The sequence below is a fragment of the Narcine bancroftii genome, chromosome 2 (assembly GCF_036971445.1).
Source record: "Narcine bancroftii isolate sNarBan1 chromosome 2, sNarBan1.hap1, whole genome shotgun sequence".
Classification (NCBI taxonomy): Eukaryota; Metazoa; Chordata; class Chondrichthyes; order Torpediniformes; family Narcinidae; genus Narcine; species Narcine bancroftii.
The window spans coordinates 198,564,769-198,588,331 of NC_091470.1; the positions used below are offsets into that span (position 1 = coordinate 198,564,769).

A 23,563-nucleotide genomic window follows, 5' to 3' on the forward strand; every position below is an offset into this window, starting at 1 on the left:
CGATGCTGAGCCATTTGAAGGGCCTGGCTGATTTAATCAGGAGTGCTTTCGCGGGGTGAAAAAAGTGTGGCTTGCACTCAGCGCATACCTGGCAATATCTGGTCATTTCCCCTGACATCTTCTACCGAGTAGGGCAAACCTGGCAATACCTGGTCATTTCCCCTGACATCTTCTACCGAGTAGGGCAAATTGCGGGTCTTGACAAAATGAGCCATGCTGGTGACCCCTAGATGGCAGAGCTCATTGTGTGTGGTCCACAGTTGACCAGTGTGTGCGGAGGCACAGCATCCCCTGGACAAGGCATCTGGAGGGCCATTAAGGGTCCCTGGCCGGTAGGCGATGTCAAAACTGTAGGTGGAAAGTTCGATCCTCCATCTAGCGATTTTGTCATTCTTGATTTTTCCCCTTTTGGCGTTGCTGAATATGAATACGACGAGCGCTGGTCCGTGAGGAGACCAGCCAGGTAGTGTCTTCAATGCCTTACGGCTTCTACAATGGCCTGAGCCTCCTTTTCCACAGACAGGTTCTGGAACTTGTGGCCTTGAAGAGCCCGTGAAAAAAAGGCAACCTGCCTGCCCGCCTGATTGAAGGTAACAGCCAGGGCTAAGTCCGAAGTGTCACTTTCCACTTGTCCACCGCGTGCATGGCAGTTTTCACAATGTAACTTTGGAGGTATTTAAAAGCCATCTGGGCTTCGGCCGAAAGGGGGAAAGTGGTGGCCTTTAAGAGGGGACGAACCTTGTTAGCGTATTGAGAGACCCACCTTGGTGTAATACGGGAAAAACTCCAGACATCTCCTCAAAGCCTTTGTGGTCTCGGGGAGGGGAAGCTCTAACATCCTATCAGGGTCAGGGCCAATGACGCCATTCCTCATCACATAGCCAAGGATGGCCAGTCGTGTAGTCCTGAATACACATTTGTCAGAATTGTAGGTGAGATTCAGGGCTCTCGCTGTGTGGAGAAAGCTCTTGGAGGTTGGCATTATGGTCTCCCGGTGTGAACACGGATGGTGACTTTGTCAAGGTCGGGGAAGGTGGTCTTCAACCCGTACTCGTCCACCATCCTGTTCATCTGCTGCTGGAATATAGAGACCCCATTGGTGATACTGAAAGGGACCCTCCGGAACTGATAGAGTCGACCATTGGCCTCAAATGCCATGTACGGGCGGTCCTCAGAACAGATTGGTAGCTGGTGATAGGCAGATTTCAGGTCGATGATCAAATAGACCCGATACTGCGCGATATCATTCACCATATCTGAAATGCGAGGGAGGGGGTGTGTGTCCAGGAATGTGTATCTGTTCATTGTTTGGCTATAGTCACCACTTATGCTCTCCACCGGCTGGTTCTGGGTTCGATGATCCCCTCCTCCAGCAGGCGCTGGGTCTCCATTTATGAACTCCCCGTCTGCCACGCTGTACCTTGGTGGCGATGGGCTTACAGTTGGCAAATGGGTTTGGGAACAGAGGCGGGGAGTCAATGTTCAGCATGGAGAGGCTGCAAGTGGGTCCTGGTTTTGAGGGCCCTCTGTTCCGAACCATTACTGGGGGAAGGGGACCAGAAAACTCCAAGGTCAAGCTTTTAAGGTGACACAGGAAGTCCAAACCCAACAATACTGGAGCTCACAATTCATCTACAATGTACATGCGAAATTTACAAAATTCCCCCTTCAAATGACAGATGAACTATACAATGGTTCTGTACATGTGCCGAATGGGTCTGGGATGCTAGGAAGATTCGGTCATTAGATGGGTACATTTTTAAGTTATATTTTTGCACAGTCCATGAGTCTATAAAACTTTCCGTGGAGCCTGTGTCAATCAGGCACTTGGTCGAATGTCCGTTTACCTTCATTGTCACCATCGAGTTGCTGAGCTGGTGTGGTCTGTTCTGGTCGAGGACCAGCGATGCCAGGTCGCTGGAGACACTGTATTCTTCCCTCGAGTGGCCCTCTCCGTCCTGAGTTGACCTGTGCAGGTATGATGGTGCCGACCTCGTGGCGCAGCAAGATGGCCGCCCTCCCTCCTCCTCTGATGACGATGATGGAGCTGAATTCAAAATCAGCAGGCGCTCGGGTGAGTCCGGGGCAGATTCAGGAGCGGTACAGGCCATGGACTTCCCTGGACCTCCCTTCGTGTGGCAGTCCCTCGCCCAATGTCCCTTCTTCCCACAGCAGAAGCATGCCAAGTCTTTGGCCGGGCAGCGGGCAGGGGGATGCTGTCCCTTGCCGCAGAGAAAGCACTCCCGTGCTCAGGAAGCGGCAGCCGTTAGGGAGGAGGCCACTAGTCCTTGGAGGTGCTTACCTGAGAGCATGAGTTCGCTGGGCTCCGGGTCGTCATTCTCGAGACTGGCCTATTCCAGTGATTTGGCCAGCTTGACGTGGCCAGCGAGGTCCTTCCTTCCTGGCTCGAGCAGTCACTGCCTCATGTACGTCGAGCGGACCCCCTGCGACCATGGCGTCCCAGATCTATTCGTCTTCCCGGACACAGCCCAAAGTGGCCTCACCTCTTAGCCAGCATCCGCAGATCCAGCAGGTAGCCTTCGATCGGCTCTCCGGGCCGACCGTGGCATAGGGAGAGCCAGTGCCTCGCTAGGGCCTCGCTTGGGGCCTTCATGAAGCAGGCTTTCAGTGCCTCAACGGCGGCCTCATACATTGGGAACCCCTCTGTCCCTATCCATGAGATGAGCGCCGACCTCCAGAGCTCATCGGCACAGAAGACACCCCTGGTCGCGCACTCAGGTAGGCCTGGAAGCAGCCTAGCCAATCTGTGAAATCCTCAGCCGTGTCAGGGGACTGGTGGGCGGGGGAGGGGGGTGGGATCTACCAACAGCATACTGGGCTTGAGCAACGCCTCCATCCTTGGTTGTTAAGCTCATAAAATCGTAACGGAGATAAAAACTCACGCTCGAACAGAGGGAGAGCAAAAGCTTTTTATTAGCTCTCAACACAGGTAGGGTTCCGGCAGGATCATATATGGGAGAGGGGCCAGGAGGCGGGACCAGCCATCAGTACAGGACACCTCTAGTGAATCCCAGTCGACTCCACCGATGAAAATCAGCGGCCAAACACTTTCAGGGCGGGCGCACCGACACCAAGCGTGACAACTTCCAAGGCAGTGCGGCAAACCTGAAATGATCTTTGCCTTCAACTTGGTCTGCAGTAATCCCCAATTTTAATTCAGGAAGCCCACCCTCTGGGGGGAGGGAGAGAGAGAGAGAGAGAGAGAGTTGCTTGTGCTCATGTCTCTTGCTACAGTGAAGGTAAATGCCAGAGAGAGAGGGAGAGAGGGGTGGTGGTGGTGGGTGGCTAAGGGCCAAGCTGATCCGCCCAGACCTCACCCCCAAGGCGCAAGGGCGGCCACTCGGCCCCACACTGACAGCCAGCAGGGCGACACCCTTCTCGCTCCTGACCCTCCCCTCCCCTCCCACTCAGAGAGAGAGAGAGAGAGAGATATATATATCTATATGTACCATGCACACAGAGGGTGAGATCAAACAGCGAGGTCGGGTTGTATTGACAGCTTCACCACCTCTCCAACCCAGAGAGTGCCCCGTCTGATTGCATACAGGTAAAGCCTCGGTCTTTATGTCTGACTTCTGCAACCCTTTTAATTTTAAGGACAAATCTTGCTCTGTTATTTGATTGAGATCCATCGCCTTCAGGGTGGGTAGCGTGAACATCTGCAGTCGAATGGGCAGGAGATCCCGGGGAAGCCTGTATCCATTCTGCCTTGTGCTTATTTTCTCTCCCCTTAACACGTTTTTGTTTTCCTTTTTTTAAAAAAAACATGCTACAGATTTTTGCATTGCATTACCTTGTAAACGAGAGAGAGAGAGAGAGATTGAGGAAGCAATGGATCCACCTCCCAATCGTGTCCGTGACAACACCATTATAACAAGGCGCCTGGGCTATTTCTGGGCTATTTCTCTGTCTGAATTTCCCCTGCATTTTGTTTATGTGTGTGTGTGTGTGTGTGCGTGTGTGTGTGTGTGTGTTTAACCATCCCCGCCCCCACCCCCCTCCACCCCGACCATGATGTACAAAAAGATTTCTGATATGTTTATCACTGGGAACCTCTGGAAGATGCAGCAGGTCTTGAGAGCTGAATCTGACCCAGTTTAAATCCCAGCATGTTTAAAGGGCTGGTCTATGGGGTGGGTGGGGGAGATCTGGTAGTGGATGGGGCATGATTTGCTCTGGGGCCAGATTCCACTGGGTGCTGGGAAGGTGGGGGGGGGGGGGTTCCCCACTGCCGAATGCGTTGGAAATGTTGGATCATCCGGGGGGGTGGGGGGGTCCAAATTTGTAGAATCTGCAGTGATTCCCACTTGCTGCTCCGAGGTTGCACTGTGCAATGGCTCCAGATTTTAGGGCCAGGAAATTCGGTTGCCTTTTTCTTTTGGCACGGAGGCACGGCGTCTGAAAAAGGAGTCAGGTAGTGGGAAAGCGAGGGAGGGTCATTTGTCCACTCTGCAATCTTGGAGGGCGAGGGGCTGCCTTTGGGTGCCCGTCTTCGGCCCCCTCCCTGATGGTAGCGGAGCGGGGGATCCTCCTAGAGGCTGCTTTTTTTTTTGGAGACACCACCTCTCGTAGACGTTCTCGATGGAGTGAGGTCTGGCGCGGGCTGAGTTAACGACCCTCTGGAGTTTATTCTTGTCCTGAGGGTTGGCGCCTCCATCCCAGGCAGTGACGCAGCCAACCCAGAACGCTCCCCACGGCCTACCTGGAGACATTTGCAAGAGTCTTCGGTGACGTGCCGAATCCCCTCAAACTGTTCACTTAGTATAGTCACACACACACACACACACACACACACACACACACACACACACACACACACACACACACGCCTCCCCCATACCCAACCCCACATATGCACTCCCCCATCAGAGTCACTGCATGTACTCGCCCCCGCATACACACACCCCGGCACAACCCCTACACACAAACAGGCCCCGACATACACCCCCCCACAAAACACACTGCAAGTTTCTATAAGAAAATATTTTAAATCCATAACACTGCAGTTGCAGTACTAGTTGGGTTGGGGATTCTACACCGACCCTCAAGCACCCGTTCATAAGTTGCCCTCCCCTTCCAGATTTTAAATTGAGACGTCCAGCAGGATAACAGCCTCCCGAGGACGGGACTTGTTTTGAAAGGGCAGGAGCGCAGCGGGGAAAGTCCACACTGACACAGGGAGAATGGGCAAGCCCCTTACAGACAGTGCAGTATTTGACCCCCCCTTCCTTGGTTACTGGCGGCGCAAAGGCGTGATGCCAACTGTACCGCCACCCCCCCCCAAGCTACGCTAAACGTGCTGGCCTGCCCACCCGACGTACTAGGAGCAACGTTTAGGGATGGGAGACGAGACGCTGGTGTCTGGGAGAAACCAACGCAGTCACAAGTAGGAACGTGCAAACCCCACATAGGCAGCACTGGAGGCCAGGGTTGAACTGGCTATTGGGCAGGGATAGTATCCCCTCTGTCCCTGGACAAAGATGGTCTCCTGATGAATAACAACATACTTTGGGGAAAAAAATACTGCAATGTAATTATTGCACCAGAACGTTCAATATTTTTTCCCGAAAGTAGACTTTATTCACAATAAACTATTAACAAAAGAAAACCATTCAAATTCTCTTAGTTTTGCATCCAAACCAGTGGTTCTCAACCTTTTTCTTTCCACTCACATCCCACTTTAAGTAATCCCTGTGCCATCAGGGCTCTGTGATCAGTAAGCGGTTGCTTAAGGTGGGATATGGATGGAAAGAAAACGTTTGAAACCCCCTGTTTTAATCGTTCCTCCTTGACTCATTCTGTGCACCATTTCAGAGCTCCAAAGCAAATGGGGCAATGACAATTTTTCTCAAGCAAAATATTTCAGTAACAATTAGGTCTGGAGCAGTGAATCTCAATGTTCCCTTCCCACTTCACGTCCCACCCACTTTAAGCAACTTTAAGTCAACCCCTTACTAATCATAGAGAACTGATGGCCATGGGATGACTTAAAGTGGGATGTGAGTGGATCACTATACATTGTTATACACATTTCGACTACCACCACTGTGACTCCCTGTTGTCACTCCCCTCTATGTTAGTTGAGGGACATCCCCTCGGTCGCAGCCCTTCAGTCCCCGGTGACGGACAGACTCTGGACCTTCCCCACAGTGCCCTCGCATTGGCTGTGCTGAGCCTCAGCGTGTCCATCGGCAGGTACCCCCACAGTCTGGAATGCACCTGTCGGCAGCCCTCCCCCCCCCCACCGGTAGCTCCATGTGCCAAAAGACCAGCGGGACTCGGGCAGACCTGAAGTGGGGGGGTTTCTTTCACCGAGTCGGTGGTCTTCCAGCAGTTCCGGATGGGCGCACCCCCAGGAACAGACCTGAAGATCAGAGAGCCCTCTGTCACACTGGTTCTGCACTCCACTCCAGCACTCGCATGTCTGTCCACGGCCCCATGCACTATCCCGCCAAAGACCACCTGCCCGTAAATTGGGGGAACAGCCAACAGGAGGTTCATGGCTGGGTCAAACAGGGGGAGGGTGGGAGAGGGGAGATGGCTCTGTGAATGGAGAGGGAAGGGGGTGGAGAGCCGGTGGAAAGGAGACAGAGGGGAAAGAGAAGGGAGGGGTGGAGTGCTTGATTTGCGGATGGCATTAACATCGGTTTTTCCCTCCCTCCCCCCGCCTGCTTTCCTCCACCCTCCACCCGCTTCCCTCTCCACTCACAGAACCGTCCCCTCTCCCCCCATTTATTACTGAACCCCCCCCCCCCACCGATCCGCCTATTATCTCCTGCCCGTGGGACCGTTCTCTTCTCTCCCCATCCACCATTTTGTCCGGGCGCCTGCTGACATTTTGCTTGTACCTTGATGACGGGATCAAGCCCGAAACGTCTGTATCTTTATCTTTGCCACATAAAGGACACTGTCTGACCTGCTGCGTTTCTCCAGCATTGAGCTTTAACTGTTTAAGATAACCTAAGATTGTTAGACTAAGAAGCTCAAAAGAGGGCATTTTTTCTCTTCAGTAATGGAAACATGAATATAAAGATTTAAATTGTCTTGATCTGGAAAGCAGAGCATGGAAAACCAGACTTCAGATTCAGATTTATTGTCAGAATCACATACGGCCCTGAGATTTATTTCCCTCTGGATGCGGCACAATTACCATTAACTGTAGACAAAGAAATGAAAACAAACTCTGCAATTCAGAGAGAAAAACATTCAATGACAAGCATAAGTAACAGTCCCTGATTGAGTTTGTCATTGAGGAATCTGATGGTGAAGGGGGATGAGGGGGTAGCTGTTCTTGAACCTGGTGGTGAGAGTCTTCTGGCCTCGAGACTTCTTCCTTGATGGCAGCAGCGAGAACAGAGCTGGTTGGGGGTGGTCCTCGATGATCGCCGCTGCGTTCCCTGTTGAGGTTCTCAATGGTGGGGGAGGGTTTTGCCTGTGGTGTCCTGGGCTGCGTCCACTACCTTTTACTCTCAAGGCTATTGGTGTCCCCATCCCGGACCATGACGCAGCTGGTCAGCGTGCTTCCCACCGTTCCTCTGTAGAAATTTGCCAGGGTTTCCGATGCCGTACCGAACCTCCACAAACTCCCAAGGGAGTAGAGGCGCTGATGTGCTTTCTTCATTGGCATGTTGGGTCCAGGAAAGGTCCTCCGATATAGTGACTCCCAAGAACCTAAATGTGCTCCCCCTCTCCTCCTCTGATTCCCCCAGTGATTCCTAGATCACACGCCTCTGGCTTTCCCCTTCCTGAAGTCAACAGTCAGCTCCTTGGTGTGGGAGACACCGAGTGTGAGATGCCCCATTCAGTTTCCAATCTCCCCCCTGCATGTAAATATCGCCCCATTTTATACAGCCCACCGCTGTGGTATTGTCGGCGACGTGGCTGCACTGAGCCAGTTATAGGTGCGGAGGGATGGAGGTTGGTCTTCGCAAGTGGATACTAGCATGGTCGGCCGGACACAAAGAGTGGAAACTAAGGGATCCTGTTCTGGTCGGCGACCAGCTACCAGTGGTGTCCCATGGGAGGGGCCGCTTCTTGTTGTGTTGTCAATATATTATTCAGATCATGGAGTAGGTGGCTTTGCAGCTAAATTTGCAGAGGAATCCAGAACCAGGGGTAGGGGAGGATGGGGCTGAGGACACGGACAGACTGCGGAGAGACGTGGAGGAACTGGAAAGGGGAAAGAGGCAGCGGATGAAATTCATCATCGGAAAGTGCACACTGATAGAAGAAATAGATGGGCAGACTATTCTTCAGATAGGGAGAAGATTCAGAATTCTGAGGTGTGAAGGAACTTGTGGAGGGGTCCTCGTGCAGGTTACCCTAAAGATTAATGTCCAGGTGGAGTCGATGTTAAGGAAGGCGAAGGCGATGTTGGCATTCATCTCTTGAGGAAGAGCAGACAAGAGCATGGATATGGCGTTGAGACTCTACAAAGCACTGGTGAGACCTCACTTGGAGACGTGTACAGTCTTGGGCACCTTATTTGGGGAAAAAAAAATTCCTGTTCCTCTTCCTCCCCCCCCCCCAGCTCCTTCTCCCCCCCCCCCCACCCCTGTCTTTAATTAGGATACTTGCCCTCTTTTTGCTTATACCTTGAAAAAGGCAAGGTTGGTACGGCGGTGAGTGCCATGCCTTTACAGGACCAGCGATTGGGACAGGGGCTCGAATCCCACTCTGTCTGCGAGGGAGTTGATACGTTCTCCCCGTGTCTGCGTGGGATTCCTCCCACCTTTCGAGATGGACCGGGGGTTGTGGGTTAATGGGTTGCAAATTGGACGTCTCGGTCCCACGGGCCGAAATGGCCTGTAACCGTGCCGAGGGCCTAATTTTTTTTTAAATCCTGAAATTTTGGTGAGACATCTTTACCTCCTGCTGTGAGAGCGGCTGAGTTCCTCCGGTGTCTCTGTGTATGGTTTGGCTACGGTCTTGTGTGTCTCACAACAGTGCACGCCCAGATCAGGATGCTGTGCGACTGGAAGGATAGTGGGGATGGGCGCCACGCCGCGGGCCTGTTCTCCTCCTGGGGGCAGGGGGGTTGTAGCAGGAGGAGCTGCCAGAGTGGCCTTGAGTGACAGCATTGGTGGGAGTGAGTGAATGTTTACGATAGCAGATGGGGCGCTGATTAAATACTTCGTCCAGCATTGCGTTGAGATTTTTGAGCATAGTTTCGAGCTGCGTCATCCAGGTAAGTCTTCATTATATACACTGGAAAATATAACATGTCCAATAAAACCCCTGTTATCTGGAATTCAAGCAACCGGCAAAATCATCAGGGAAATTTATTTCGACATACACCATTTCAGCCCATGAGTCCCTGCTACCCAATTACATCCCCCCCATTTCAAACGGTGAGAGGAAACCAGAGCCCCCAGTGGAAACCCACGCAGATACGGAGGGGGGGGAGAGTGCGCAAACTCATTCGGGCTCCGCTTCCGATCACCGACTCTGCAAGAGCGTGGTGCCGACTGCCCCGAAAATAGGTGGGGAAAAAAAGCACACGGTTTCCAATCATGTGGCACGCAATCTCAACCAACTTATCCAGCCTCTACCAATCCCTGGAGGTGCTGGATACAAGGGGTTTCACTGTATATCCTATACCTTGTACACCTTAAATCGGGGATCCTGAACCAACATCTATCCCCAAGTGTCCATAGATTCGCCCCCAGCGCTCCTGCCACCCCCCCCCCACCCCCACAGCCACACAGTTCAAACCATCAGCTGCCCGAGCCCCAGGTCGAAACCTCCTAACCCTGATGTCCCACTGCTGCCTCCGATGGTTTTGTGGCAAGTTATTCGCCCGTGAATGCCTTTTGTAGGTTTGACTGCATTTGGTTCAGGTGGGCAGGGTGGTGAAGATGGAGTTTGACCTGGGTGGCATGGTGGGCACAGCGGTTAGCGCCACACCCTTACAGCATTCAAATCCCACGCTGTCCGTAAGGAGTTTGCCTGCATGGGTTTTCCCTGGGGGGCACTCCGGTTTCCTCCCACTCTTCAAAACTACGGGGGGTGTTGGTTACTGGGGTGTAAATTGGGCTGCGCAGACTTGAGGGGCCGAAATGGCCTGTCACCACGTTGTTTGTCTAAATGTTTTTTTAATTTAAAAATGTATGGGCAGGATAATGATCTCAGGATTCAGCTGTGGAAAGCATTCGTGATACAATTCCCTGCCCCATTCCCTCACTGATATGTCTGTCCATGGCCTCGTGCATGGCCAGACTAGAACCACCCACAAATTGGAGGAACCACACCTCATTTTCTATCTGGGCTCCCTCCAACCAGATGACATTAACATTGACTTTGGCAGAGTTGGGGGAAAGGAGACAGAGGGAAAAGTGTTGAGAGAGACAGACAGACAGACAGACAGACAGGCAGGCAGACAGACAAACAGAGACATTAGGTGTCCCTCTCTCCCTCCCTCCCTCCCTTTCAGTCTGTCTATCTGTCTCTCTCTCTCTCTTCCCCCCTCTCACTGTCTCTGCCTATCTCTCTCTCTCCCCTTGTCTCTTTCTCTCTCCCCGTCTCTCTCTCTCTTTCCCCCTCTCTCTCTCTCTCCCTATCTCTGCCTCTCTCTCCCCCGTCTCTGCCTATCTCTCTCCTCCCTTGTCTATCTCTCTCCTCCCTTGTCTCTCTCTCTCTCCCCTTGTCTCTCTCTCTCTCTTTATCTCTGCCTCTCTCTCTCTCTCTCTGTCTCTCTGTCTCTCTCTCCCCCCCCCATAGATATCTACTTTTCCCTCTGTCTCCTTTCCCACACCTCTCTGCTTCCCCAGAGCCAAAGCAACCCCACCTCCCCCAATCAATTCTCACCTTTCCTCTGTGCTGTGTCCTGAACCACGTGTCTGTCAGTCTCTATTCCTCCCCCTGCTCTTTCTCCCCAGCCATTTAATTTTGGCGCCCGCCTGATCTTCACTCGCCCTGGAGGAAGGTCTCAGGCCAGATACATCAGGAATATCCCTTTGTGGATACTGTGAGACCAGCTGCCAGCATCTCTCGGTGTGTTCTACAATCACAGCGTCCGCAGACTTTCGTGTTTCAAGGCCTTGCTGAGACCACACTTGGATTGCTGCCTACCAGTTTAGGCTCCCAAGCTACAAGAAGGACAATACATTGGGAAAGATTCGGAGGAGATTCATAGTGCAGGCCCTTCAGCCCTTGATGTTGTGCCAACCTATACTGTATATTCCTACCAAAAATATAACAAAACCCCGTAACCCTCTACTTTTCCTTCATCCGTGTGCCCGCCTAAGGGTCTCTTAAATGACCCTAATGTTTCCGTTTCCATCCAAGGCATTCCAGGCCCCCACAACACTCTGTTAAAAAACTTAATCTTGACGTTCCCCACTCCCTAAGCTTCCCTCCCTTCACTCTGTGTAGACATCCTCTGGTATTTGCTGATCCCGCCCTTGGGAACAGGCGCTGGCCATCCGCCTTGTCTATGCCTCCCAGAATCTTGTCGACATTGATCAAGTCTCCTCTCATCCTTCTTTGTTCCAAAGAGAAAAGTCCCAGCTCTGCCAACCTCGCCTCATAAGACTTGTTTTCCAATCCAGAGAATCTCCTCTGCCGCCTCTCCATATAATCAGGTGACCAGAACTGAACACAATGCTCTAAGTCTCACCAGAGACTTGTAATGGTGAAGCATGTCCTCTCGACTCCTGAACTCAATCCCCCTATTAATGAAGCCCAGTGTCCCATAGGCCTTCTTAACTATCCTATCAACCCATGTGGCAACCTTGAGGGATGTATGGATTTGGATCCCAAGGTCCCTCTGTAAGTAACTCTTAAGTAACTGACTATTAACCCTGTACTCAGCCTTCAGCTTTGAGATTCACCACGAATGGGCTGAAAAATGCAGACAAATGTGAGGTGTGCATTTTAGGCAGACAAGCCAAGGTTGGACGGACAGCGTGAACGGTCGGGCACTGAGGAGTGTGGTAGAACAGAAGGATCTGGGAATACAGGTACAGAATTCCCTGAAAGTGGTGTCACAGGTGGACAGAGTTGTATAGAGAGCTTTTGGCACATTGGCCTTCATAAATCAGAGTACTGAGTAGAGGAGTTGGGATGTTATGGTGAAGTTGTACAAGACATTGGTGGGTCCAAATTTGGAGGATTGTGTGCAGTTTTGGTCACCGAACTACAGGAGCGATATCAATAAGATTGAAAGAGGGCAGAGAAGATTTATTAGGATTTTGCCCAGACGTCAGGAACTGAGTTACAGGGAAAGGTTAAAAAGGTTAGGACTTTATTCCCTGGAGCGTGGAAGAATGAGGGGAGATTTGATATTTAAAATTATGAGGGGGATGGACAGAGTGAATGTAGGTCGGCTTTTTCCACTGAGGGTCGGTGAGATACAAACCAGAGAATGTGGGTTAAGGGTGAAAGGGGAAAAGTTTAGGGGGAGCATCTTCGCCCAGAGAGCGGTGAGAGTGAGGAACGAGTTGCCAGGTGGTGAATGTGTGCTCAATTTTCACATTTAAGAGGAATTTGGACAGGTTCATGGATGGGAGAGGGATGGAGATGCAGGTCGGTGGGACTAAGCAAAGGAAAATGATTTGACACAGACTAGAAGGGCCGAAGGGCCTGTTTCCCTGATGTAACGTTCTCTGAAGAGGATGGATGAATTGGGTCATTATGTGGGAGGCTAAAGAGGTGTGTCATAGGCTTTATAAAGACCAAGGGGGCGGGGCATAGAACGTAGAGCATGGAGTAGTACAGTTCAGTACAGGCCCTTCGGCCCACAATGTTGTGCCGACTTTTAAACCCTGCCTCCCACATCACCCTCCACTTTAAATTCCCACATAGGCTTGTCCAATTGTCCCTTGAAGTTCCCCAATGTCCCTGCCTCCACCCAGGCAGTCGATTCCACACACCAACCACCCAGAGTTCCTCTAATATCTCCCTTGAAATTACCACCCGTGCCCTCTTGTATTGAGCAAGAAGATGCCAGGAGGCCAATGTCCCCGCTGCTGTCAGGGGTTAGAGGCGGCGCCAGGTAACTAGGGGTGGCAGTGTCACCTCGCAGCCTATGTTCTGATTTGGAACACGCGCACCGACGGCCTTCAGTCTCTCTTTCTCTCCCTCTCCCCAGCGAGTTCCAAATAGTCTTTTTAAAAAACCTCGGCATTAGTTCCGACAAAGTGCACTTCCTTGACGTCGCTACAAAAAGAACACCAAAATAATGACATCTCAGGGGTGGGGTGGGGGCAGTGGGAAGTGGTCTGCATGCGCTGATCGGACAATCTTCCTTGTTGATGCCTCGTTTATTCCAAACGGATTCTGGTTGTCATAGATCAGAACATCGTAAGTCGGCGCCTATCTGTGATCTTTTTCCCAGGGCAGATAATTCTCAGATTAGAGGTTGAAGGTGAGAGGGGAGAGATTTATAGAACATCGCAGCACAGACTCGTCGGCCCCATTGCAGTGCCTTCCCCTTTAAATCTATTCTGCGATCAAAACTTTCACTACCCTCCCATCTGTTATGTGCCTTGCATTACTTGGGAGGCTTCTTAAATAACCTAGAGATGCAAGATTCAAATAACAGAAGAGACTTTACTTACTGATGCCTTCCACCATCTCAGGAAACCATTCACACATTCTTATATTCATATGCCCCACAGTGGTGCACTGCACCTACTACAGTGAGAAGCGCATATTCTTACACGGTCACAAAATAGTTCACATTATCCTGTTCAGTTAGTGGTTGTGGCCTCTTCACTCGATGCCTCACGGTGTTGCCGGCTTTGCCTGATATTTAAAGATTTCCACCATCACATCTTGTGTCAGCCGGTTCACATTATCCGACCATGTGGCACCATCACCCTCTGATTCCCTTGCATTCATGTGCCCGGTCTAAGATGTTTTCCCACACAGGGACCTGCGTGGAATGCCCGGGGGGACAGAGGCTGGATCACTAGGGGCATTTCAGTGGCAGGCTCACGGATGGAAAAAAAATCGAGGGTTACAGGGAGGGTTTCATTTTTTTTTAAGGTTGGCATAACGTCAAGGGCCAAAGGGCCTGAACTGTTCTACATACAGGCCCCTGATGTTGTACTGTCCTGCCAAAAATAAGCACTAAACTCTCCCTACCCTGTAACCCATCCGTGTGCCCGCCTAAGAGGCTTTGAACTGTCACTGCCCCAAGACACCCACAACTCTCTTTATTTTCTTTTAAAAAAACTTATCCCCTGATGTCTCCCAAAACGTTCCTCCCTTCACTCCCCCCCCACCCCCCGCTGGTCATTTTGCTGCTCCCTGGGGAGAAGGCACAGACTGCCCACCTGATCTATTGCCTCTCAGTAACTTGGAGTCCTCTCTCCACAAAGTCCATACCCCTCCCATCCATGTGCCTGTCCAAATTACTCTTCAATGTTAAAATCGAGCCCGCATTCACTACTTCAGCTCGTTCCACACTCCCACCACTCTCTCTATGAAGAAGTTCCCCTTAAACTTTTCCCTTTCACCTTAACCCAAGTTCTCTGGTCTGTATCTCACCCACCCTCAGTGGGAAAAGCCTGTCTACGTTTACTCTGTCTACCCCCACCGCCTCATGATTTTAAACACCTTTATCAAACCTCCCCTCATTCTTCTACACCCCAGGGAATAAAGTCCTAACCTTTCCCTGTAACTCAGTTCTGGGCAACATCCTAGTCAATCTTCTCTGCCCTCTCTCTATCTTATTGATAACTTTCCTGTAGTTCGGTGACCAAAACTGCACACAATTCTCCAATCTCATGCATGTACTCTGACAATAAATCTTAAATCTGAAAATCATGACACTGAACCAAAGTTTGCATCAGGAGGAGTTGGGGGGTGGTGGGGGGGGGGATGTGGGGTGGGGTTGTTGGAAAATGTTGCGCAAGGCCCTGTAAATCCAGGCCAAGCAGTGACAGCTGTTCTTGACACCGTCTAATCCAACGCTCTTAGTGTCAATCACATCCAAAGCTGCCAAGTCACCGGAAAGAATGTATTCAGAGACGCACAGGTCTACACTTACCTCTTTCAGCTTCCTCTCTGATATAATTAGCCCAGCCTGTTTACTTCTTGGTATCTCGGAGGATCTTTCCTGGACCCAACGCACTAATGGCATCACAAAGAAAGCACGTCACCACCAATTTCCTCAGGAGTTTGCCGATGTTTGGTACGACACTGGAAACCCCGGCACATTTCTACAGAGGCACGGAAGGAAGTGCGCTGACCGGGTGCGTCACGGCCCAGGACGGGAGGGGGGGGAACACCAGCACCCCTGACCGTAAAGCCCTGCAAAAGGTCACGGACGCAGCCCAGGACCACCATGGGTAAAACCCTCCCCACCCCCCTCACCCACCGAGAACATCAACGGGGTGGGGGGGTGCTGCCATCGGAGGGCAGCAGCAATCATGGAGGATCCCACACCCACCCTCAGCGCACGCTTTGTTTTCGCTGCTGCCGTCAGTGATAGAGGTCTCAGTGCCACAAGGCTCGCCCCACCAGGTTTAGGAACAGCTGCTCCCCCTTCACCATCAGACCCCTCAACGACAAACTCATTTAAGGACTCTTACTTGCGCACTTTATTGATTTTCTCTGTATCGCACAGTCAGTTTGTTTGCAGTCATTATCTGTTCACAGTTCTTTATTTGTTTACATGTTTACGCTGTGTACAGTTTATTTTTTGCATGACCAATTAGTGGTAATTCTGCGCGCCCACAGGGAAAGAATCTCAGGATTGTATGTGATGTTCTCTGATCTCTGAAATATTGCCCCTTGTATGTCAGTAAAAGAGCTTATTGTGAATTCTTGCCTTTTAATTAGTGTCCCCTGCTCAATTAGGCAGCAAGTTGGAGAGGGAAGGTACCACCAACCCTGACTTTGAAATACTCCTAAAAATAAACTGGCAGGGTGATCCAACTTCTCTCTGGCCACTGGCACTTTTCTTAACACAATATCTTTTGCACGAATCAGGGTCGGGGCCTCTATAATTTTAAATTTTGTTTACAAGATTATTCCAGCCATTTAAACTCCTGCTGCCCGATGTTGCCCCGTATTAACCTGCAGACCCTTGTACGATTTTTTTCAAGGGTGGGTGGAAACTGGAGTGCCCAGGAATGGGGTAGCCCGGTGGCATGGTTGGCGCGGCGGTCAGCACAACACCTCTATGGTACTAGCAGTCGGGACCAGGGTTCGAATCCCCACGCTGTCCATAAGGAGTTTGTATGATCTTCCCCTGTGTCCACGTGAGTTCTTCCCCCCACCCCCACCCCCCACCGGCTCCGGTTGCCTCCCACTGATCGGGATGCACTGGGAGTTGCAGGTTAATCAAGCGGCGTGGTCCCAAGGGTCGAAAGGGCCTGTCACCATGCTATCTGTCTCAATAAAATAAATAAACCCAGGTGGACAGTGTACAAACTCTTTACGGGCCACGCCAGATTCACTGAACCGTGTGGCACTAACCATGCCACTCTCAAAATGCCCTATCCACCCCAACTAACCACGCAGCCCTCAACGCTTGGAGCATCACTCTTCATTTCAGGCTCCAAAAAGTCCCTTGGGTGGGACGATCTCAAAACCGTCTTTCACGGGAGGGGAGGGGGCACCTCCTGATTCATATATTTAAGGCAGAGGTTCTTGATGAGCCAGTCCACCAAAGGTCACAGGGAGAAAGGCCGGGCAATGGGGAAAATGGATCAGCTCACGAATAAATGGTGGAGCAGACTCCACGGGCTGAATGGCCTATTTCTGCTCCACTGCCTTATGGTCGTATTTGCCGCAGATGACTTCGAGGGAGTAATAAGTCAAGCCACCTTTATTTACCGTTCATACCCTGCTCGCACGGTAAAGATGAAATGGCATTTCTCCAGGACTGTGGAGCGGATTCACATAAGCAGAAGTTAAACACATTAAGGAGTTTATGGTAAAAGTCCCCAAATGTTCCAGGAGTTCACGAGCCTCAAGGCTTGGAGGGGGAAAAAAACTTGCTTTCCCCTCCCACCCCCCTGGATGTGAGGGCCCCAGTAAGACGATGGCAGGAAGGCCTTCACAAATATGACATAGGCCGGCAGCCTGGCTAAGTGTAGCTCAAGTACTAGTGCAGTCTGTGAGGAGTTTGTATGCTCTCCCCGAGTCTGGCTGGGTTTTCTCCGAAGGGGGAGGGGCTCCGGTTTCCTCTCACCCTTCTAAATGTACCAGGAGGGGTGGGGGGGGGGGAAATAGTAGGTTGATTGGGCGGCTTGGGGATGGGCCTGTTACCGTGCTACATTTTTTTAAATTGAGAGAGCCTCCATTCCCCTTAGTTGTGAATGTTTTGAAGCCCCAAGTGAATGCCCAATCCCGCACCACCAATGAAATGAACCGAACAGATCGAGGTCAGACCTGCGGGGAAGAGATGGAAAGAGAAATAAGTGGTAAACACATCGGACATCTCCCTGCGTATATTTAATCTGGCCACGCGCTGAGTTACCTCATATAAATTGAATTTATGTGGAGATTAGCAGTACTGGGCAAACCACTTGAGTGCAATCATTGCTGCCTGATACAGATCGGCTTTCAAGTTCTCATCCGTGTTTTCCACACTCCCCCCCACCCCACCACTCCCTTCGCCTGCCACCTTCTTCAGCTCGCGCTGCCCTCCATCACCACCATTGCCTTCAGTTATGCCCCGCGCGAGGCTCTGAAATTTTCTGCCTTCCTCTCTCAATTTGGCATGAAGGAAGTGGTCCGGGGGGACAGGGGGTCAACACGCTTGCAGACGAGAGATATAAAAAAGGCGCTGGGGAAATTCCGCAGGTCTGCGGAGGGCAAGTATACTGACGTTTTGGGCCTGAGGCCTCCTTTATTCTTTGGGCTCTCCATCCATAGTTCCTCTCCATCAGTTTGATAGGAGGCGACCTCCCCTACCCCCCCACTCCTGAGCAGTGTGCGCGTGAATGGATTTTTGGGGCCCAGACCCCGCCCTCTCGACATCCCCTCCCCAGATCCAGCAGCACGGTGAGGTCCTGGGGTGGTGGGGGGTGCGGTGGGAAGGTTCTGTGGCCGGACCAGGCTTCGATCCAAGGGATGCCCTTCCTCAGCTTGTTGGCCCTACGAGAGGGTTTGCCCGCCCTTCGGCGGGTCTTGTGTCTCATCCTAGTCTAGCCTGGCAGGGGTGGGGGGGTGGGGGGAGGAGCCAGTTTAGTCACCAGCCACTTGCCCACACAACAGGTAGTGCTGGGTGTGACGATACAACCACCGAACGGTCGGTGACAGCCTGCGCCTGTTCGCACTCATGAGCTGCCTACTGCAGTGGGGGGGGGGGGGGGGGGCGACCCACCGTACCTGCAGCGAGGTCACTTGGAAGGCTGGTCCCATCTATTCCCTGCCAATCACCACATAAACGCTCCCGCCGGCCCTTGGGTAAGAGTAGAGCACGTGGAGCCAGAAGAGATTCTGAACCTTTCAGCTAAACAGAGCTTGTTTGTCTGCACTGCAGCATATCACAATTTAATGAGCTTAAAACAAGGTTCAGTATCCCTTCTGGCTCCGTGTGCTCTACTTCAACCCAAGGGCCGGCATGAGCCCTTACCTGGGGCCTCCCAGGTGACCTCCCTGCAGGTACAGTGAGCCACCCTCTGCAGTAAGCAGCGGACAGGCACGGGCAGTCACTGAACAACCGTTCAGGGGTTGCATTACCACACTGGGCTACAACAGCCCTCTGTCTTAAAGCTTCCCCTTCTCATCCACCCTCTCCTTTTCAAATAATTACATTCATTTTGTCAAGCAAATAACCATATAACAATTCCAGTGCAGAAACAGGCCACCTCGGCCCCTCTAGTCCGTACTGATTTATGTGATCTCCTCTAGTCCCAACAACCTGCTCCCTGTCCATAACCCTCCAACCCCCTCACATCCATGCACTCATCCAACCTCCTCTCAAATGACAGAATTGACCCTGCCATGACCACCACTTCTGGAAGGTCGTTCCATCCCTCTCTGAGTGAAGAGCTTTTGCCCCCTAACCCTTAACTTGACCCCTCGTTCCAATCTCACTTCCTGTCAAGGGGAAGAGCCTATTCACATCTACTCTGTCTATTCCCCTCATAATTTTAAAATGCTCCAATGAATAAAGACCTAGTCGATTCATTCTTTCTCCGTATTCTAGATACTGCGATCCAGGCAACATTTTAGTAAATCTTCTCTCCATCCTCTTTACCTTATTGATATCCTTCCTATAATTTGGGGACCAGGACTGCACACAATATTCCAGACTTGGCCTCACCAATGCCTTGAATAGTCTCAACATCACCTCCCAGCTCCTATATTCTATGCGATGAAATCATAGCATACCAAAAGCCTTCTTCACCACCTTGTCTACATGAGAATCCATAGAGACGTGATACTAGATAAAGCGTTAACAGATTACATCTATCAATTGAAATAGTAGTAAAGCCTACAGTACATTTTTAAAAAAACATTTTATTTTGGGCAAACTAAACCCCGTTTTATTGCTGCACTGTGACGAACTCGCATGCCCTCAGCTCTCGATCAGGGGTTCTCAACCTTTTTCTTCCCACTCACATCCCACTTTTAGGCTATCTGTAATTAGTAGGGGATTGCCTCAGGGTGGGACGCGAGTGGAAAGAAATAGGTTTTAATCGCCCCCTCATTGACTCGTGATGTGCACCGTTTCAGAGCTCCCAAAGGAAATGGGGCAATGACAGTTTTTCTCAGGCAAAATATTTCAGTAGCAATCAGGTCAAGAGCAGTGATTCTCGACCTTCCCTTCCCATTCACGTCCCACTTTAAGTCATCCCTGTGCCATCGGTGCTCGGTGGTCAACAAAGGGTTGCTTAAGGAGGGATGTGAGTGGGAGGAAAAAGTTTGAAAACCGCTGTTTTAACTGTCCCTAATTGACTCATTATGTTCAGCGTTTCAGAGCTCCAAAGGAAATGACAATTTTTCTCAGGCAAAACATTTGGGTCTGGAGCAGTGGTTCTCGACCTTCCCTTCCCGCCCACACCCACCCTTAAGCAATCCCTTACTAATGCCCTAGAGATTACTTAAAGTGGAAAGAAAAAGGTTGAGAACCGCCACTCTATACTAATTATCAATCCTCTCCCTTCTGACGCTGCTGTCTAAACATAAACGATCCATTGCTGAATAATCTAAAGAGAAAGAAGCAATGGGGTAGGGTCAAAAAAACAACAGTCAATTGATCTTGAAAGTAATTGGCTGTGGTGAACTGCTGGACTGTAATTGTATCCCCGACCTGTGTGCCACTCTCCCCCCCTCCCTCTTTTGACCAGCCCATCCATTGGGAATAAAACCCTGTAGATCAGTGACTTGTTCTTGGCCTCTCGAGATGGGAAAGGATCCCACCACCCACCCCCCCCCCCCCGAATCAGTAGGAAACAAAGTTAAGATTCATTTCAGTCGTGGGGCATCCGATTTTTCCCCCCCAAGTCAAACACGCCACTGTGGTCAACCGCTATATTTTTCATGTCTGGGAAAACCATGAACCAGGCCGTAGAGCAGCAGCCATGCTTATTATACTGGGCATTGTGCTTCTGGAGTCACCCTCGTGTCCGCAGGTGAACTGCACCCCAACCTTCGAACCAAAGGCCGGCCGAGGTCCGTCCAGGCGCACTCGTTGACCCCTTCCCAGTAAAGGCGACTGTCCCCCACCCCCACCCCATCCCCCACCTCCTTGGTTTGGGACAGCCGACCAGGGATGTGCTTCCGTTTTATTGCGAATAAAAGCCAATTGGTTTTGGCCCGCCTTCGGCCATCGCTTGGGAGGGGCGGCATCGTTCCATCTCATTACCGGCAGCCCTCCGAGCGGTTGGGGAGGCGGTGGCCACGACGGAGGATTGGGAAGCAGTCAGTATCAGACCCACTGACTCCACAGAGAGGGATGCCTTGATTAGTTCTATTTTCCAATCAACATGAAAACATGAAATTCATCAATTACATAAAAGAAACATAATCTTATAATTCCATGTTGATTTTGAGTAAGAATAAAGAACAAGCCCTAACCCTTCCCTCATCCACAAGCCCAAACCTCCCCCCGCCCCCCCCCCCCACATTCCACAAGCCCTTATTTTGCAGGGCCCCAGGTTCACAGCCAAGGTCTATAGAACCTGAGAGTTATAAATAAAGTTTATCGTAAACTTTCTACCTCTGTGGTAGAATGGAAAAGTGATCAAATTGTGTACTTTAAAAGTGCCTGGTCCAAACGGATCAAAGCTCATTTTAATATTAAATTGCCTACATGGAAGCAAATTGTGTGGATCATCTTTGTGCAGTGGACCAGTGTTATGCTGCGGCCAGCTGGACATGCCTCCCGACACCAATCCTACCCCTTCCATTTTGCCTTGATCAGTCACCAGTGTCTTCATACCACAGGCAAATGGTGACCCTACTTTGTCCTGGTGAAATTCCCGTGAATTCAGCACTTCCCCAGCAATTGAAGGGGGGGCGGTTCCTGTCCCCAACTGATGACGCGTCACGCATGCACAGGAGTAAGAGTAACCCCATCAGTCCGTCCGTCGCTCACCCACTCCCTCCCTCTGCCACCGCCCGGCTCCCTCCGCTCCCATCACATCGGCAGGACATGGGATGGACAGCCGGCTTCGCTCCCCCAAACCCCTCACGCTCTGGGAAGTCCAGCTAATGGTGACCAGCCATTCATCCCGCATTGTGCTGCTGTCGCGGCGGGCCCCCCGCTGTGGCCAAGGAGGTAGGCATCTTTTAATTTTAGCCACCCACTTGACGCAGCACAGTGCGTTTACTCATCACAGGGGAGAGGGCGGACCGAGGAGATTTCCCAGGGCCGCAGCCCAGACCCGTTTAAAATATCCTGGGGCCGGCCTCTCCACACCACAGGGAAAAGCCCATTAGTTTCCCAACTTCAGTCTCGTGTGATTATTGCGTCACTTTTGAAAAGTAAATTGCTACCAAACCACTTGCTTGTAAAATGATTTTGTAAAAATATTAATGTTATTTTTTGTTTTAGAAAGAAAAAAATTCAAAATGCAATAGAGCAGTGCAGTTGGGAACAAAATAATCTTTTATCGGATTTCTAAAAAAGAAATCTCAGATAATCCACTATTTTCGACTTCTACTTATATAGTTTTTTAAAAACTCAAAATCTCAACAGACGCTCGTGACCTTTTAAGAAGAAAATTGAAAAGGTTGATGTTCGCTATAGAACCTGCCACGTTGTGCGTGTGAGACAGCAAGTATCATCCCAGCGGAGGACACCCCTTAGAGACGCAGTTGGGAGCCCTTGGAGCTTAAGACCGGCTCCTGCAACGTAGGTTCATTTCAGAAGATTAATTACTGAAAATCTTGTTTCTGTAGCCTTTTTTTTAAAGTCTCGGGTACTTAAAGGACGGTTAATCTACGGTTTACAAATCTGGAGCATGCTCTGGAGTGCCTTTGCTCCTTGGTAACCAACTCAATCGGGCACCCGTTCACTTTGTTGATTTTTTCTTATTCTCTCTGTGGTGTGTGGGCAGTTTGCTAACATTAAGTGTGTGCACGTGCACGTTGCACGCCGCTTTCAGGTTTGCGGATGCTCAGGTTCCCGATTTTTGGCCCGGGTATCTACGTGACGTCACGTGAGCCTGAATACGCTTGAGCTTGGATAACTCGGCAAGCTCAGGGCTTGGAGGCAAGACTGCCTGGGAGCACCAGCTGGTGGTAGGAGCACTGGACAAAGTGGACAAAGCCTGACAGTAGACAAAAGGTTAAAGAATTTCATGTATTTTACATTCTAAATGCAGTATTACGTGACGAAAGGGAACTTTTTACATATAACCCCAAGATCCCTTTCTCCTGCAGGCACGGCAGAAATGTACACAGCGTGAACATGCAAACAAACTATAAACAAATGTCAACAAACTGACTGTGTAATATGGAGAGGGTAAAAAGAAAATCAATAAAGTGCACAAGTAAGAGGCCTTAAACAAGTTTATCGTTGGGGAGTCCGATGTTGAAGGGGGAGAGGCTGTTCCTGAACCGGCGGGGCGAGCCTCAAGGCACCTGCACCTTGTGGCCCCAAGACCACTTTCCTGATGGCAGCAGAGGGGACAGAGTGTGCGCTGGGCGGGGCGGGGTCCTCAATGATCACTGTTCCCCCCCCCCCCATAGGTGTTCTCGATGGTGGGAGAGGGTTTTGCCCTGGGCTGTGTCCACTACGTCTTGCAAGACTCTACACTCAGGGGTATTTGTCTCCTGTACTGGACCGTGATGCAGCCGGTCAGCGCACTTTCCGTGACCAGTAAGTGTTAATTCTGCTATGCCCGCAGGTAAAAGAATCTCAGGGGCTGTATGTGATGTCGTATATGTACTCTGACAGTGAAATCTAGATGAATGGAGTGTGTTGTTAGAGAAAAGGAACAAGAAGAAGAAAAAAATGGGTGGAGAGAGGGAAACATTGCTAGAGATTGTTTGAGTCACAGATGTTGATGGATTGATCTGCAGAATTTTCTAATTAGTCCCTCAAATCTGCGTCCGATTATAAAATTCCTGAACACTGCATATTGAATTGGATTGGTTTAACCGTCTAGTCTTCATCCCACCATTTAAT

At 50.8% G+C, this 23,563-nt stretch overlaps 1 protein-coding gene across 2 annotated transcripts in view; it reads left to right on the plus strand.

Moving 5' to 3' along the window:
• Positions 1 to 3,478: 3,478 nt before the first annotated feature.
• Positions 3,479 to 23,563, plus strand: part of ache (acetylcholinesterase (Yt blood group)) — a 60,105-nt gene continuing 40,020 nt past the window's right edge. For both annotated transcript variants that reach the window (XM_069919987.1, XM_069919988.1), the window contains exon 1: positions 3,479 to 3,568. The gene's annotated coding sequence lies outside the window, so the exon portion shown is untranslated. The remainder of the gene's footprint in view (positions 3,569 to 23,563) is intronic.